Source organism: Acinonyx jubatus, chromosome D4 (assembly GCF_027475565.1).
Source record: "Acinonyx jubatus isolate Ajub_Pintada_27869175 chromosome D4, VMU_Ajub_asm_v1.0, whole genome shotgun sequence".
Lineage (NCBI taxonomy): Eukaryota > Metazoa > Chordata > Mammalia > Carnivora > Felidae > Acinonyx > Acinonyx jubatus.
Window position 1 is genome coordinate 36,419,257 of NC_069391.1, and position 18,311 is coordinate 36,437,567.

Here is an 18,311-nt window from a genome sequence, read left to right on the forward strand (position 1 = left end):
AGTCAGGAATCCCCAAATATTTGGTATCCTCACTAGTCCTCCACCTAGTAAACCATAGCACCCTTCCCATTGCCAGGAACCTCTCCCTCCTTCACCAGGAAGAGGTGCCTGCCACCTGGAAGACCGGCCCCTCCAGGACCAAGGGGCTCCAATGCCTGGTTTTTCCTGAGTCCTTACAAGTCCATGGGTCTCCTTCTTCCTTAGAACTCAGCCCCCCACCCTCCCTCTTCCTTCCCCATGCTCCCTTCTGTGCCCTCCCATGTCTTCAGAGGCCTACCATAGCCCACTGGGCCTCTACCACACCATCTGCTCCAGGGACCCAGCCCAGGAACAGCCTCTTCTCTTCTGTCTCCCTGCACAGCCCAGGATTGCACCTGATAACAGCTCATGGACTGACTGAGCAGAACATTCCCCCAGCAATGCAAGCCCATTGTATCCCCCTTGGGTTCCACCCCGCTCCTAAGCCTCCAGCCTAGAAGGCTATCCCCAGATACTCTGTATCTGGCCTGCCAATCTGATCCTGAGAATAGTTTAAGAGGGATGATACCATGGTTGCTGGGAGGGGACTGCTATGGGACCCTGGGGAGTTTCTCTCAAACTATCATAAAGGAGATACATATAACCCCATTCTCTTTCAGAGAGCCAGTTTCTCTCCCCCTTCAAGCCTCTTCTCCAGAAATCACCGTGCCTAGAAGCTGAGCGCTCCTAGAGGGAGGGGTGTAGGTGTGCAGGGAGAGAGGAGGGGCCTACTTTCTCTGAGATGAAGGCGACACCTAGTGGTTTCGGGGGGAAATTAAGGACAATGCCATTTTATTCTTAGGTATATTTCTTTATTGAACACTGGCTGACTTGCACAGCTGTAAGGGTGAATACAAGAAAAGGTGAATAATACAGCCCTTACCTTTGAGGAGCATGTAGCTGGAATCCATGTCAAAGGCAAGACCCCCGACAACATCTCTTGCCCCAAGTCCAGTAGAAGTAGCAGCCTTAGGACTTCTTCAACACAGAGGGATGGTAATTTCAATTCCAGCTCCCAACGGCTAGTAAAAAGGGATTTTGTCCTATCTGAGCAAGAAAGTAAAGGATAAAAAAGTCAAAAGGGGATAACCTGAAAAGACATGGTTCTAACTTCAGACCATGTCAACCAAATAATATGTTGTAAGCAACTACACACAGCTTAATAAGGGAAACAAATCCACAATGACACAATATCTGCCAGAATCTGTGAATTTCAGGGACATGAGGAATCTTACAAATATATTGTTCAATTCCCTCATTTAAAGATAACTGGAAACTGGCGTCCAAGGCCAGCTCAGTCAGTAGAGCATAGGACTCTTGATCTAGGTGTTCTGAGTTCAAGCCCCATGTTGGCTATAGAGCCTACTAAAAAATAATAATAACAACAGAAAACTAAGTCCCAGAGAAGGAGACCACTCCCCCCCTAACCCTAAATGGCTTTTTAATAGTAGAGACTGGAATCCAAGTAAGGCTCTGTATAGATATTCTCAAAGATGGGGCTCTGTACAAATACCCTGCTAACTCATGAACTTAGCACATGAAGCTGTGCTTATAGGGTAATGGCCACCAAAGACCCAGACAGGTCTCTCTGGAACACCTACGGACCCCAGTAATGACCAACACCACTGTTGCCCAGAATCCCAGACAAGTTCAAGTACATGATATGTCATTATTCTGAATATTAACGACAACTGTAAGTTATGTTAGGGGTTAAACTTTCAATCGTCTTGCCCTTTCCTTCCTCCTTCCAACTGGCCACTAATACTAGAAAGTGGGAAAGGGCAGGAAAATAAAAGTTAATTACTTAATGTAGTTTCGTATTAACATCCAGTAAAAGGTTTTGTTTGTTTTTTCTTTTTGAGGGTAGGCTGAAAGTACTATGTAAATGAGAACTTTGGTTATCTATATATTCCCATTATCCAAGCAATCACTGCTCTCATTGATGTGGACAATAAGATTTGGGCTGTATTTGGTGACCCCACTGTAATTCATACAAAACCTGAGAAATCTAAAGACCCTCCTGGCCTGAGCAGCACGCAGTAGGGTCCATCTTTCTCTCTGTAGGGTTTGTATGGCCTCCTACTACTTCACAGACACCACTTATCATTTCTTCTAGGATAGGGCCAGCCCAAACACCTCATTTCTGACCCAGAACTAAACTGTTGAGCATCAAATCAGCTAGCTGCTATAAGCCACTGTGGTTCCCAAGCTGCCCTGTTCCTTAGTGGAAAGTCCTACCTCCAATCACACTCAGGCTCAAGACCCTTGCTGGGTTCTGGGACCACCCATGGGATCCAGGCTCATGCTAATCCACTCCATGGCAGGGCCTGATGCTCCAAACTGACTTCCAGTTCAGCACTGACCAGTTTTATAATTTACCTGGTTTCACAGCTAACTCTGAACCCTCAGGTTTGCCCCCCACCAGACCATGCCTCCAGACCTACAGGATTCCAGCAAAACAAAAAGCAAAACAAAAAAACCCACACACCTTCCAGTCTTCTCTCTGCTTGACTGATCTGACCTGCAAAAAAAGAACTTTAACTATATGTGATTCTCTCTTGCACACAAGACAGACAGGTCCAAAGGAACCTGCCAACAGAGGGCAGGGAACAGCCACGGAAAGCAAGATAAAATAAGGCAGAAAAGATACATTTCATATGCAGCATTTCAGTAAAGGGAAAGGAGGAAGCAGTGTAAAAAGAGAAACACAATGAAACATATTGAAGCAAAGAAAGAGTTTATAAAAATTCTGCATTATTTCTTTTAGCCCCAGTGGGAGAGACAGAATCCTGAAAACAGGTCAAACTCCAGTTCACCTTCTCATAATATTCAATATCCTCAAAGAGGAGCTATTATTGTTTAAAAGGTCAAAGGTTTATACTTTGAGTTCACACATCATTTTCTTCTATAAGTTAAAAAGGTTTTAAATTTAAAATATTTTCAGATCAGATCCCTGCTTCTAACTTACCTGTCTATGTATGTATTTGGAAAGTTGAACTGGACCATACCCTGAGGGCCAGAAATACTGGTTTTGTGAAAAGACAGTCCATGGGTAGTTCTATGGATTCCTAAAAAGAAGTTGAAGAATCGTCAGGAGAAGCAACTGCGTATGATTCAAGTTCCAGGTGAACCTTTTTTTTTTTACTTGTCTGCTCCATCAAAGCCTAGACCAGCACATGTATGCATGACCAGTGGTGTCCATTGTTCTTCCTCACTTAGCCTGTTTCCCAGGTACATTTACTGCTTCTCTATGTTCCTAATACCACCCTTCACCATTATTACCAACCCCGGTAATTACTTACCACCCCTTGGGAGTATCTGATAGCCTAAAGTCTCATATAGAATATTCTCGGTTATATTTCCTTCTCCACTCCATTTAAAAGTCTACTTTTGGTGGGGGGGGGGGTGCCTGGGTGGCTCAATTGGTTAAGCATCAGACTTTGGCTCAGGTCACGATCTCACCGGTTTGTGAGTTCGAGCCCCATGTCCAGCTCTGTGCTGACAGTTCAGAGCCTGGAGCCTGCTTTGGGTTCTGTGTGTCATTCTCTCTCTGCCCCTCCCCCACTTGTGCCGTGTCTCTTTGTCTCTCAAAAATAAATAAACGTAAAAAAAATTTTTTTTAAGTCTACGTTTTTTTCACAGAATCTTTCACTGAGAAAAAGAGGCCTATTTTCCCTCACCCACAAATATGTCACATAAAAAGAAGCAAAGGAAAGATGATCACAACAGCTTCTAGAGAATGGAAATGTATTCATCACTTCTTAAATCTTTTGCTCTATTTAGAATTTCCCAGAGAAGCCACAGACTGGGAAGAGGAGGAGAAATCTGAAGCAAGATCTGACCAAACTGTACTCTTTTCTGTGCATGGCTGCAATATGTCATGAAAAAACAAAGAAGTAGCTAGCTGTGGCAATGTAGGCAGACTAAAAGCAGGAAGACCATTCTGAGGCTCCTGGAGAAATTGGAGCATGAAATGCTAAGTGCCTTATCTAGGATGATGGAATAGTAATGGAGAGAGAGAAACAAATATGAGATAATATGAAGGAAGAAACAGCAGGACTTGGTGGCAGCCTAGGTCTACAGGATGAAGAGGAAGGAGTCAAAGGTTACCCTAAGGCAGGGGTCACACAGGCAAAGGCCAGGTGGAAAATGCCAATGTGAGAAGCAGCTGAATGGGGAGGAAGCCCCATGAAACCCCAGCTCCAACTAAAGTGGATGCCCCCACCCTGGGATGGAGCCCAGAGCTGCCGGCTGTTACAGTTTTCCCTCTGGACTGTTTGAACAGCCTCTGTGACAAGTCTCTGGGCCTCCCGTCTCACCTCCCTCCAAGCCATCCTCCACAATGTGTTCGGATGCCAAAGTGGCCTTTTGAAACAAAAACCTAATTATGTCACTTCCCTGCTTAAAATCCTTAAATGGTTCCCCATGGAAAATGTGTTTTTCAAACTGTTATTTTTAGCAGCAAAACCCTTCTTCAAATAAAAATGCAAATGTAAAACGGAAGCGAAGCCCAGCTGCCCAGATGAAGTAGTAGTGGCAGGCCCAGAAACCAGTGCCCCCTGCCCTCAGTGCCTTCTCAGACCAGGCCGCCAAGCCTCTGAACCTCTACCCTTCAGACAGGGGGAGCACAGATTTTCCACAGTGTACGTAGGTAAGGTGGTTTCAAGGAATCCATTTCCAGATCGTCGTCTTCCTTCCTAAAATGGACCTGCCAAAGAATGACCTTGTGCTCACACAATCCTCCTGCTTTATAAAAGACAGGCATGTCCCTCGCTCATGCCAAATCTAATTATGATGAATTGTTCTAGGGTGTGAAAACTGCTGGGACACCAAGCAAAGGGATATGTAAATAAAGATATTGATCTAGGCAAACTTTTAAAGATTAATCAAGGTGCCTTAAACTAATAGGGCTTCCTGCCTTTTCCCACCATATACATATTTCTGTTAAGGGTGTAACAACATTGGAAATGGCACATTTAGCCCATGCTGGGAGTCTCTACAATCAGCACAAAGGAGGATACATTAGTGACCTATTTTGTCTTAAAAATAACTGGAATACACTTAAAATAGCTAGATTTTACTGTATATAAATTATACCCTAATAACTTGACTTAAACCAAAAAAAGTAGCTGGAAAGTTCTGCAGGCCACCAAAAAATTCAGATACACTAGGGGCACCTGGGTGGCTCAGTTGGTTGTGTCCAACTCTTGATTTTGGCTCAGTCATGATCTCACAGTTCGTGAGTTCAAGCCCTGCATTGGGCTCTGTGCTGACAGCGTGGAGTATGCTTCGGATTCTCTGTCTCCCTCTCTCTCTTTCAAAAATAAATACATAAACATTAAAAAAATTCAAATACACTAAATAAAAACCATGGATAAAGTTAAGTAACTTATTTAGTATTTAGTGTGCTTTATTTACAAGATAGCTACAAATCTTACTTACAAATCATCATGAAATATTTGTTCCAATTACAGTCAATCCTCAGTTTATTCCAACTTATAAAATGATCAATATATCCTATCTCCTATTAACAATACATAAAGGCACCTGGGTGGCTCAGTCAGTTAAGCATCCAACTTCAGCTCAGGTGATGATCTTGCAGTTCGTGGGTTTGAGCCCCACATCAGGCTCCGTGCTGGCAATGCTTGGGATTCTCTCTCTCCTCTCTCTCCTGCCCCCTCCCACTCACACTGTCTCTCTCTCTCTCTCTCTCTCTCAAAATAAATAAATAAACTTAAAGAGAGAGAGAAGCTTGGGTAATAAATATGAGATTTCAACTTAAAAAATTGTGTGAGTAGGTTATTATTATTTTAGGGAGCTCATGAGCAAAGAAAAGTTGGAGGTCTGTGGCTCAAAATAACACTTTGAAGGGTGCCTGGCTGGCCCAGTCTGTAGAATGTGTGACTCTTGATCTCAGGGTTGTGAGTTCAAGCCCCACATTGGGTATAGAGCTACTTAAACAAATTAAATAAGGGGTCCCTGGGTGGCTCAGTCAGTTGAATGTTAAACTCTTTTTTTTTTTTTTAATATTTATTTATTTTTAAGGAGAGAGAGAGAGAGAGACAGAGTGTGAGCGGGAAGGGGCAGAAAGAGAGGGAGACACAGAATCCAAAGCAGGCTCCAGGCTCTGAGCTGTCAGCAGAAAGCCTGATGCAAGGCTCGAACTCACAAGCCGTGAGATCATGATCTGAGTCAAAGGCGCTCCAGTTGAGCGTCCAACTATTGATTTCAGCTCAGGTCATTATCTCACAGTTTCATGAGCTCGATCAAGCCCCCTGTCAGGCTCTGCACTGATAGCGTGGAGCCTGCTTGAGATTCTCCCTCTCTCTCTCTGCTCCTCCCCTGCTCGCATTCTCTCTGTCTCTCAAAATAAATAAACTTTAAACACTTTTTTAAATTAAATAAAAAATAATAAAATAAAATAAAATAAAATAAAATAAAATAAAATAAAATAAAATAACATTTGAAAATCAATGGTTACATTAGTGACTCCCAATCCTACCAGATGTTAGTCTCCCTTCTGCTAACAATTTTTTTTTTATTTTTTAATGTTTATTTATTTTGAGAGAGACAGAGACAGAGTGTGAGTGGGGGAGGGACAGAGTGAGGGAGACACAGAATCCAAAGCAGGCTCTAGGCTCCAGGCTCTGAGCTCTCAGTACAGAGCCTGATGAGAACCTCAAACTCACGAGCCCCAAGATCATGACCTGCTGAAGTCAGAAGTTTAACTGACTGAGCCACCCAGGTGCCCCATCCCTTCTGCTAATAAATATTTTAAATAACAGCACCTTTGGGGCGCCTGGGTGGCGCAGTCGGTTAAGCGTCCGACTTCAGCCAGGTCACGATCTCCCGGTCCGGGAGTTCGAGCCCCGCGTCGGGCTCTGGGCTGATGGCTCAGAGCCTGGAGCCTATTTCCGATTCTGTGTCTCCCTCTCTCTCTGCCCCTCCCCCGTTCATGCTCTGTCTCTCTCTGTCCCAAAAATAAATAAACGTTGAAAAAAAAATTTTTTTTAAATAAAAAAATAAATAACAGCACCTTTACTAACTAAAATGAAATTCATAGATAATGTAAGCTATCTATACACATAATTTCAAAACATCAATAAAATGTCCTAACTATAATATAAAACAGAAATAAAAGACAATAGCTGGTGGTAAAATAATAGGTATTTTAACACACAAATAGTTGGACATAACTATGATAGAAGACTCAAGGAAGCACTCAGATGTTTGCATCTAATTATAAGGAATGAGTAAATTAGGATTTAAGAGAAGATCAGAAGCCATTCCATGAAAAAAAAAATACTAGACTAAACACTAGTGTTAGGATAAGTAATAACAGACCAAATTATTTACATAGGATACCCTATACAAGTGTTTGATGGAACATTTGAGAATCACATTGAACTCAGGAGATCTAAATCATGCAGAATTCAGGGCTTTTGACAAACAAAATTTATTGCCAGTGTTGAAGTACAAAGACTGACAAGATAAAATTCTTTCTCTTGTGGAATACATAACCTAATAGGACAGGTAGAAAAGTAAATACCTACTTTAAAATAATATTCCTAATTACATGTATCTGTTCTCACACTGCAGTCTAGCATCTGTGGCCCAACTACAAAACCTCCCATCACCATGGCAATGAAAAATGTCCCACAAATGTCCAGAATGCCCCTCCACAAGCAGTACCACTGCCATTCAGAACTGCTGGCCTACAGGCTAGAGAACAAGCTCATTAGCGTATCAGGACCTGGCCCCAGCTTTTCTTTCCAGCCTCCTGTATGGCCACAGTGCCTAACCTAGATGTCTAACATCTATCCACAACTATTTGTAGTTCCCTAAGTTGGTTTTTCCAACAGGCTAAAAGGTCTCCTCTTCCCTTGCTTTCTGACTAACCACTCATCTTTGAGGCCTTGCAGGCCACTTTTTATAACCCTTACTACATTGTTTTTAAAGTGAGTAGTTACTTTTATCTGTCACACTAGACTTTATCTCTTTACCATGAGGTAAAGAATTCCATCATGTCTAATATTGGATTATTATTATATTATTATTATTATTATTATTATTATTATTATTATTATTATTATAAACACTGGAACCAGTGATAGGTAAATTTAACTTCTTTGTTGAGCACCGAACTCATTTGGGCAGAAACATAACCTCCCACCCTATCACAGTCTTGATCTGTGCCATGACAAATGTCTCCTTCCCACTCAACAGCATGGACAGATTCTATAACTCTCTGTCCCCTCCAGTTTTGTAAAAACTCAATCCAAGCCAACTGGTTTAAAAGCCCATCTCAGGTCCAATGAGAACTCATCTCCTCCCTTCTTCCAGCCCAAGCTTGAGCTGTGGCTTAAGGAACCTGAAGCTGGGAGGACAGTATGGTCCCTTCTATGGTTTCTCCTTCTCCTCTGCTAGTTCTCTAGAAGGTTCTCTAGAAAGGTTCTAGCTCTTCAGGGGCTGGGAACCAGAAGGAGAGCAGAGAGGAACACTAAACAAGGTAGTTATTGCAAACCACTGCTGGCTGTGGGTGACAGGCCATTCCAGCCTGTTCGGCAGAGAGCAAACTGCCACATCTCTTATGGGGAGCTTGTCTAAATTCTCTAAAAAAACATGTTTTTAATGTTTATTTATTTTTGAGAGAGAGACAGAGTGTGAGTGGGGGAGGGGCAGAGAGAGAGGGAGACACAGAATCCTAAGCAGACTCCAGGCTCCAAGCTGTCAGCACAGAGCCCGACATGGGCTCAAACCCATGAGCCCCGAGATCATGACCTGAGCTGAAGTCAGCCACCCAACCGAATGAGCCACCCAGGTGTCCCTGTCTGAGTTGTTTATAAAGTCCTGTGAGGCCTTTCCACTGAGCTGTGCCCTAATGTAGATAATCCTCTTCCAAGTCACTTCCTTTAACCTTTCTAACTTCTTGAATGGGCTACCAGTAAGATGGCTGAAGCCCAGCTATCCTTTTCAGGGTCCCTTTGACCACAAGAAATGCATATATCCTTGCTAAGCCAAACAGAAGGAATACAGGCTTCTCAAATATATGCCGAGCTGAACAAATCCACTGTCCAAACAGATAATCTAAACAGGAAATGAGAAATCAGTCTCTCCTTTATGTAGACTCTCTTTGATACCTTCTTGCTTAGTTTGGGGGCAAAAGGAGGGCTAAGTACACCCTGCTGGGCTCATGACTCCCTCGCTTGAGTCATCTTATATCTTAACATAGACTGCGAATGAGGTGGGGTGATAAGGAATGGGTAGAGTTAGTGGTTGGAAGTACCAGGGCCAGATTTGCTACCTCTCTGTAAGCCCTGGAGAGGGTGACTGACCCCAATTATTAGCAACTCTCTCTAGAATGAGTGTTACTTAGTGTTTCTTTGTCCCCATCTTTGGACCCTAGTCACCAATTCTGGGCAAAAATAAAGATTCAACTCAGTATCTTCTACAATATGCTGAAATGAACCAAAGCTTATATGAAAAAAAGCAGCTCAGCTGCATTCCAAAAAGAGGAGGCAAGGTCATCTTCTGAGCGAAAGAACCAGCAATTAAACGTCTAGGTGGAATAAAGAAGACAGAATCAGACTGTGGACAGAACATCAGATAAAAGCCATGGATAATTTCTCCCCGGTTAAAAAAAAAAAAAAAGGGCACATACACATATATCACACAAAAGTTTGCATAACATTTCAGGGGCACATGGATCCCAGCTCTTCTAAAATATCCGAAGGAGCCAAAGGACCCCAGACTAACAAGTTTTAGACTAAGAGAAAGCCAAGCAAGGAGGTAACAGTTCATTGTTTGTATGTGTAGGAAGGAGTGGTATTTAGGCAAATACTAAAGGTCAGACATTTAGGGACATGCAGACACCCAGAAGCAGTCCATGCCAGATGCCAGTTTTCTAAATGCCTCTTTTAAATGTTTAGTTATTTTTGACAGAGAGAGTGTGTCAGTGGGGGGTGGGGGGAGAGGTGGGCGGGGTGGGGGGGGAGGGGCGGACAGAGGATCCAAAGCCGGCTCTGCACTGACAGCCATGAGCCAGATGCAGGGCTTGAACTCATGAACTGTGAGATCATGACCTGAGCCAAAGATGGATACTTAACTTACTGAGCCACCCAGACGCCCCTCTAAATGCATTTTAATCCAAACTATTCTGATTATTTAACACAATTCAACTTATTTTTCAGTATCATGCCATGATATAGCCTTCTATATAGTAAATATAACAAATAATTGAGGGAGTTCAGAAAAAGGGCCAAGTATTTAATTATGCCTTAAAATATAGATAGTGGACTAGAAATTAGTAACACTGATTGTCTCCCTATGGGTAATGAGGTATCTAAGGGACAAGACGGGTAGGAGATTTTTTTTCATTATCTACCATTTTGTACTTCTTTAACTTTGTAACATGTGCAAGTATTATTCAAAAATTTTACTTGAAAATTCATAAACAAGTATAAAAAATATAATATTGATATAGGTTGCTTGATATTTTGGATGTTTTAAAGGAAGGCAATGGGACATCAAAGAGAAAGATGGCATTTCCTTAAATAGGAAACCCACATGATAAGTCCCTCATAACTGCACTAGGAATTTTTTAAATATTAGAGGGTGGAATGGTGACATCAGAGCTGCTACGGACTAAATGTTTGTGTCCTCCCAGATTCATACGCTGAAATCCTAACTTCCAAGGTGATGGTATTAGGAGGTGGGGTCTTTGGCAGGTGATGAGGTCATGAGAGTAAGCCCTCATGAGTGGGATTAGTGTCTTTATAAAATAGACCCCAAAGAGCTCTTTCACCCATGTGAGGACACAACAAAAAGACCACTGTCTATGAGGAAGCAGGTCCTCACCAGACATGGAATCTGCTGGCACCTTGATCTTGGACTTCCCAGCCTCCACAACTGTGAGAAGTAAATTTTTGTTGGTTATAAGCCACCAGGCTAAGGTAGTTTATTATAGCAGCCTGCATGAACTAAGATAAGAGCTACGAGGCTTTTCCTGAAAACCAGTAACTTGGGACAAAAAGATAACAATGAAACATTATAGAAAGTATAATCCAAGATGAGCAGATCAGTTAGGACTAGAATATTTTATAAGGAATGGGTATCAAAAAAAAAAAAAAAAAACCTCTCCAAACATGATTTAGATAATTTGACATATAATGTGATAAAAACAAAGCTAAGATCGGTTGGGGTATCTCTGGACCAAGAATAAAGTCATGAAAACAATTTGATTTTCCACAAAGCAAATCCTGACCAAACACCGGACAAGATGAACTGTAAGGCTGATTTAGAGTATTCCTTGAGGACTGAGGCTGATTATTAAAACACATACATACATACATACATACATACACAGTCGGATGAGACTAGGGCTCTAAAGACAACAAGTGTGATATGTATGACTGCAAGACCTCCATGTAAGTAGATGAGTCAGTCATTGTCCTCAAACACCTGCTAGGTCCCTGAAAGAGAAAAATGGAGTGGTAATGTGATGCCAGCCTCTCCCACCAAATGACAGCTGAGAACATCTCTCATCGACTCTGAGAATAAAACTAACATAAAGGGCACAGAAGGTTGCCCAACATCTAAGTTTCAAAAGAAAAGAACCTGATGTTTTTCTTTTTAATATATTTTTTTAAATGTTTATTTATTTCTGAGATAGAGACAGAGCATGAGTGGCGGAGGGGCAGAGAGAGAGGGAAACACAGAATCTGAAACAGGCTGCAGGCTCTGAGCTGTCAGCACAGAGACCGACGCAGGGCTCGAACTCACGACCCGTGAGATCGTGACCTGAGCTGAAGTTGGGCGCTCAACTGACTGAGCCGCCCAGGCACTCCTGATGTTTTTCTTTCAAATCTAAACTTTAACACTAAACTGACAGGGGTCAAATAAACAAATTCCAGAATCCCCAGATCAAAACCTACTTATAAGGAAAATACATGTAAATTGTACTTTGTAAATTATAAAACACTGTATAAGTGTTATTATGATAATTACTAGGGATATTTCCTACCCAAATAATGAACTAGCCCCCACCATCGGCAGTTTGAGGTCATATTCTGGAAGGTGAAATGTTTTAAAAGAATGAGTATGTTTGTTTTTATAACATTGTGCAAAGGTTTTCAAATTTTTTCTCTCTTCATTGAAAAGAATGAGAAGAGGAGCCAGTCAGTGACACATAACTAAAAAGAGTTTAGAAACTGTTAAATTCAGTTCAATATAACACATATTTATTGAGAGGCCCTCAAAAGATAGTTATGTCAGAATGTAGTTCCCTGCCTCACCCACCCTTAAGAAGTATACTAACTAGGAAGAGACAGACACCTATTCATGTGGCAAAGTGATTATGTGATTATGTGAAGTAGGAATGGATGTGCGAGCAACCCCAGTCAGTCCGCACTGTTTCTTATCAGATCCACTCCTCTCCCTTTCCAGTGAGGCTGGCACTCACACATTGAATCCTCAGCATTGAGCCCCTGCTGAATTCAGTCAATGAGAGGCACTGGCAGAAAAGATGGAATCAGAAGAAAGTCGGAAGCCAAAATTTTCTTCCCCTTCTCCCGGTCTCAGCCAGCACCTCTGACAGAAGCTGTGTCATGCTAATGACCCCAACCACCCTAGGCTGGCCCTCCAAAGTTTCAGCTTCTAACTTATCCTGGCCTCTGGGGTTCCTCTCCTTGTTCCTTCAACCTAGGGATGACAGCAAAGTCTGGCTGTTGTTAATCTCGGGATTGCCTCACCTTCCCTTGAATGGTTTCTCAGCTCCTCCTTCACTTTTATAGCTAATTCTCTGGATGAAATTCCCTCTGGTTTCAGCATTTAAAGTGATTTCCATTTTCCCAGCTGGACCCTAAATATGGCAACTAAATCAAAAGTGAATTTACTAGTGCGTGCCTGGGTGGCTCCATCGGTTGAGCATCTGACTTCTGCTCAGGTCATGATCTCACTGTTCCTGAGTTTGAGCCCCATGTCTGGGTCTGTTCTGACAGTTCAGAGCCTGAAGCCTGCCTGGATTCTCTGTTTCCCTCTCTCTCTCTGCCCCTCCCCCACTTATGTTATGTCTCTTGCTCAAAAATAAACATTAAATACAAAATTTAAAAAATAGTTTACTAGTATTAAGAGCAAAGACCGATTCCAAAATCTGCTAAATTCAAAGTTGACTACTATCAGCGTGAGTCCAGATGAGTTATGTAAAGAAGTGCAGAGACAGATTGATTTTCTACTTTTACCAAAAGAACACAGGAGAGAAAAAGAGTTTGGGGTAAAGAGAGAGAAGAGAACATTATGGATTTCTTACTTGCCTGTCCTCCGGATCATATGGAGAAGGGGATGTTGATAAGGACCAAAGTGAATCTCTCCTTAAAATCTGGGATTAAAGAATGGACCTGCACAGGGCCAGACTAAGGCCTTTAGAAACCCAAAACACTGAAAGATTATGGTATTCCTTCCCATGCCAAAATAAATAAGATCAATCCTTTACACTTACAACGTAAGTGTATTTTTTTAAGTTTATTTATTTATTTTGAGAGAGAGAGAGAGAGAGAGAGAGAGAGAAAGAGCATGAACAGGGGAGGGGCAGAGGGAGAGGGAGAGAGAATCACAAGCAGGTTCCACACTGCCAGTGTAGAGCCCAATGTGGGGCTCAAACTCGAGAATCGTGAGATCATGACCTGAGCTGAAATCAAAGTCAGATACTTAACCAACTGAGCCACCCAAGCACCCCTCAAGTGTAAAGAAGTATAATAAACTCTTATTTTTTTCCAAAGTAACTACTTTCACATTTAAAAAAAATATATCAAAATCCTAACCTCTATTTGGTGGCCCTGCTTTGCTGGTACAGGAAGCACACATTTAGTCTGCCCTTTGGGTCATCCAGTGCAGCCTGCCTGGTCCAAAGCTCCAGCGGCCAGCCTCTTGGTGATGGTGCATGTGTTTCTGTGTGGGCGCAGGGTGTTGAAGGCGGAGTCTCCTGAGGACCCAGGAGTGGAGAAAAGGGACTCTTAGGTTCACATGGGCCCAGAGGAGCTGTGGGATTTAGAAGTGAAGGTGAACTGGTATGCCAACCCTAAGAGTCTCTGAAAGAGCAAGAGAATGCAGGGGTCACCTCCTAGTGGTGAGGTTTATGGTGGATGTGTTTCCAAGGGGTTATCATGTATGGAAAAAGCTAATACACATACATCAAAATCATCATCCATCAAAACCACCACTGGCCATCATCTTCTTAGAACCACCTGTGCAGGAGGAAAGAGCATAACAAGCTGTTGCAGAGAGAGGAAACCACTAAGATGAAACCAATAACAAGAGTACAAACTTCCCCTATAAGGAGCAAGCTGTGTACAAGTTCTGACAGAACCAAATAGGCAGGGAACAGGCAGGAAGCCCAGAGATGGGAGCTTTGAATTGACCTGGGAGTTCTAAATCATGAATCATAGTTTACACACACACACTGAATTGAACCAAATATACTTGAAAAGTACAACATTAAGTTTTCTTCTATCAGTGGGGGGAAATGTCAGTTGTAAAAGCAAAAGCTAAAATCTCTGCATTTCCAAATCTGTGACTACAAGATTATGTATTTATCCACTTTATGATTTCAGCTAGTGTCTAAGGTTATTAATGCCTACATTTCCATGTCCAGCTTTACTTGTCTTCAGGCTTAAGTGATTGATTCCTTCTGCCAACAATACAATCTCCACTCCTATCCCATATTTCGCATATTCGAATCCTAACACTTCAAGGTCTGGTTCAAGTTCTGCCTTCTGTAGAGAACTGCCTTTCACTTGAACCTTCATGGTGTTACATCCATCTCTACCATGGAGGCTTTCACTTTCTGCCTCATATACAAGCAATATGGGTATATCTCATTCCTCCTGCCAGGCAGTAAGCTTCTTGAAAACAGAAGACAGGGATGCCTGGGTGGCTCAGTCGGTTGAGCATCTGACTTTGGCTCAGGTCATGATCTCGCGGTTCGTGAGTTCGAGCCCTGTGTCGGGCTCCGTGCTGACAGCTCAGAGCCTGGAGCCTGCTTCTGATTCTGTGTCCCCCTCTCTCTCCACCCCTCCCCTGCTTGTGCTCTGTCTCTCTCTTTCAAAAATGAATAAACATAAAAAAAATTGTTTTTAAAAACATTTAAAAGAAAACAGAAGACATGCTTTATTCATTTTTGGATCTCCTTGGCACCTATAGTACTTGTTGATAGAAAGAACACTATCCTTCAGAGTCTAGATGATTACTCCTAAAACGATGCCTTTAAAAACTGTTCCTGAAACTCCACTTAAAAAAAATTTTTTTTAATGCTTTTTATTTTTTTTGGTGGGATGGGGCAGAGAGAGAGGGAGACATAGAATCTGAAGCAGGCTCCAGGCTCTGAGCTGTCAGCACAGAGCCTGACGTGGGGCTCAGACTCACAAGCCACAAGATCATGACCTGAGCCAAAGTCGGACGCTTAACCGACTGAGCCACCCAGGCACCCCAGGTGCCCCTTGAAACTTCACTTTTGATGCTGCCTGCAATCAGTTTGAAAGTCACTCAAGAAAATCAGTCTCAAAAAAAAAAAAAAAATCAGTCTCACCAATAATTATTGCTAATATTTATTTTGTGCCATATGCCAACTACTGGGCCTGAACTCTGCATCTAGTATCTCATTTAATCCGCCTAACAGTCCTCTAAGGCTGGTACTATTATAGTTCCCATTTGGTAAAGACACTGAGGCCTAGAAATATTAACCAATTGCCTAAGACTACCCAGTAAGTGACAGAGCTGGGATATGACTACTTCAGAGTCACAACTACATTCAACCAAAAACAATGTTACCCAGGGGTGCCTGGATGGCTCCGTCAGTTAAGCATCCAACTCCTGATTTCAGCTCAGGTCATGATCTCACAGTTCGTGGGATCAAGCCCCATGTAGGGCTCTGTGCTGACAATGTAGAGCCTGCTTGAGATTCTCTTTCCCTCTCTCTCTGCCCCTCCTTTGCTGGCGTTCTCGCTCTCAAAATAAATAAATAAACTTAAAAAAAAAATCATAGATTTAGTTTCAAAGATGCCCAACATAGCAATGTTTATAACAATAGAAAATCAGTAAAGATCTAAATTTCTAATAGGGCATTGAATAATTAAATTATGTTACATATACATTAAAATCAGTCCATTAAACACTGTTTCAGAGATGTATGATATCAAACACTGCTCACTGCACATAGGTAAGTGAAAACAGAAAGTTGAAACATCTATGTCATGAGCCCAGTTTCATTAAATACACACACACACACATACACACACACACACACAGAGTAGAAACCTGGAACAATATAAATCAAATGCTGAGAATGGCTATCTCTTGGAGATAGTATGGTTTAGAATTTTATATATCACTGTATTTTCAATGATATGTATTACTTTTGTAATTAAGAAAAAAATTGAGATTTAAAAAAAAATTTTTTTTAATGTGTATTTATTTTTGAGACAGAGACAGAATGCGAGTGGCTTAGGGGCAGAGAGAGAGGAAGACACAGAATCCGAAACAGGCTCCAGGCTCCGAGCTGTCAGCACAGAGCCCGATGCGGGGTTCAAACCCACGAGCTGTGAGATCATGACCTGAGCTGAAGTCAGACGCTCAACCGACTGAGCCACCCAGGCGCCCCGAGATTTTTTTTAAACGATGTAAGAGATGAAAGGATACCAAAAGATTTGTTTTGTTTGTTTTGTTTTTTAAGTAGCCTTCACGTCCAGCACGGAGCCCAATCCGGGGTGTGAACTCACAACCCTGAGATCAAGACCTGAACTGAGATAGAGTCCAATGCTTAACCAGCTGAGCCATCCAGGTGCACCCCTCCCAAAAGATTTTTTAAAATCTCACTGAAATAGGTCTGCAGTTTGCATTTAACAAATATACCAGTCAAAATTGATGGAGTTTTTATGTATAAATTACCAGTTTATTTATTCAAAACACTTAATGCCTCTTTTATACAATGCTACCACAGTTCGTGTACAGATCAATAAATAATTGTTGAATTTAATTATCTAGTGTAAGATTTTTATAAATGATTAGGATGAGGTTGGGGCGCCTGGGTGGCTCAGTTGGTTAAGTGTCCGACTTCAGCTCAGGTCATGATCTTGTGGTTCATGAGTTCAAGCCCCGTATTGGGTTCTGTGTTGACAGTTTGGAGCCTGCTTTGGATTCTGTGTCACCTTCCCTCTCTGCTCCTCCCCCATTCGTGCTCTCTCTCTCTCTCTCTCTAAAATAAATAAACATTTAAAAAGGGTAATTAGGATGAAGAGAAACACAGAGAAGTTCCTGCTAACCACCACCTTGCTCTTGAAACTCTCATGACTTTTGCCACGGCTCATTTGCCTAGTCATGCTCCCATCTCAGTGTCTACTAATCTATCACTGTGGCGAAGGTCCTCTTCCTCCTCTGAACTCTGAGCTTCCTCCCCTCTCCCCACGCCCTGGTCCTCAGCTTTCTGCATTCTTCTTTCTATGCTCATTTCCTTGGTGAGTTCACCCCTAGTCATGGCATCATCACCTGTCACCTCAATGTAGATAATTTCTGCTGGAACATGACCTTGTTTCACTGGGTGTGGGCATGTGTGCTGTCACTGTTACATATATAAGGTATTTTAGCATTGCACAACAGTAATGATTAGAATTTTACACAACTCACCACGGAAAAGATTGCTTGGAGGATTTGAGGAAGAGTTGTTGGCATTAATGACAGTGAACTCTTTCCCCCACCTCATAAAGTAAACCAAATAAAAATACATAAATAGAAAAAAAAGTCAGCAAATCAGGTATTTAAAATTTGCAGGTTAATGGTATACCTTTGTTTGGAGAAGGAATAAACTAAGTAAGTGAATTAATTGGCCAACAGAAGAATTTTTTTAAGGTTCCACATTTATAAAACTCACTTAAATGAAGAAAGCACATATTTTTATCAATCACATCTTTGTTTTATTATTTTTCTGGTAGTCAGTCCTAGTCAGCTGATCATATTACTCTTGTGGACTCAGCTTCAAGACAAATCTTCTAACTGCCTCCCTACCCTTCCAATCAGATTCCTGCTCTTAAGCTTCTCCTATATGAAACTGTAACCCACAGGAGTCTTGCAAATTCATTATTTAGACCCAGGGTATGTTAACCATAGGTCCTGAAATAGGCTAAGGGCTACAGACATTCCTCAGACCCAATACCCAGAGCAAAGAGGTTACAGGCTTTTAGAATAGGAAGATAGAATTTTTAAATTAATTTTCTTTTAACATTTTTTATTTATTTTTGAGACAGAGA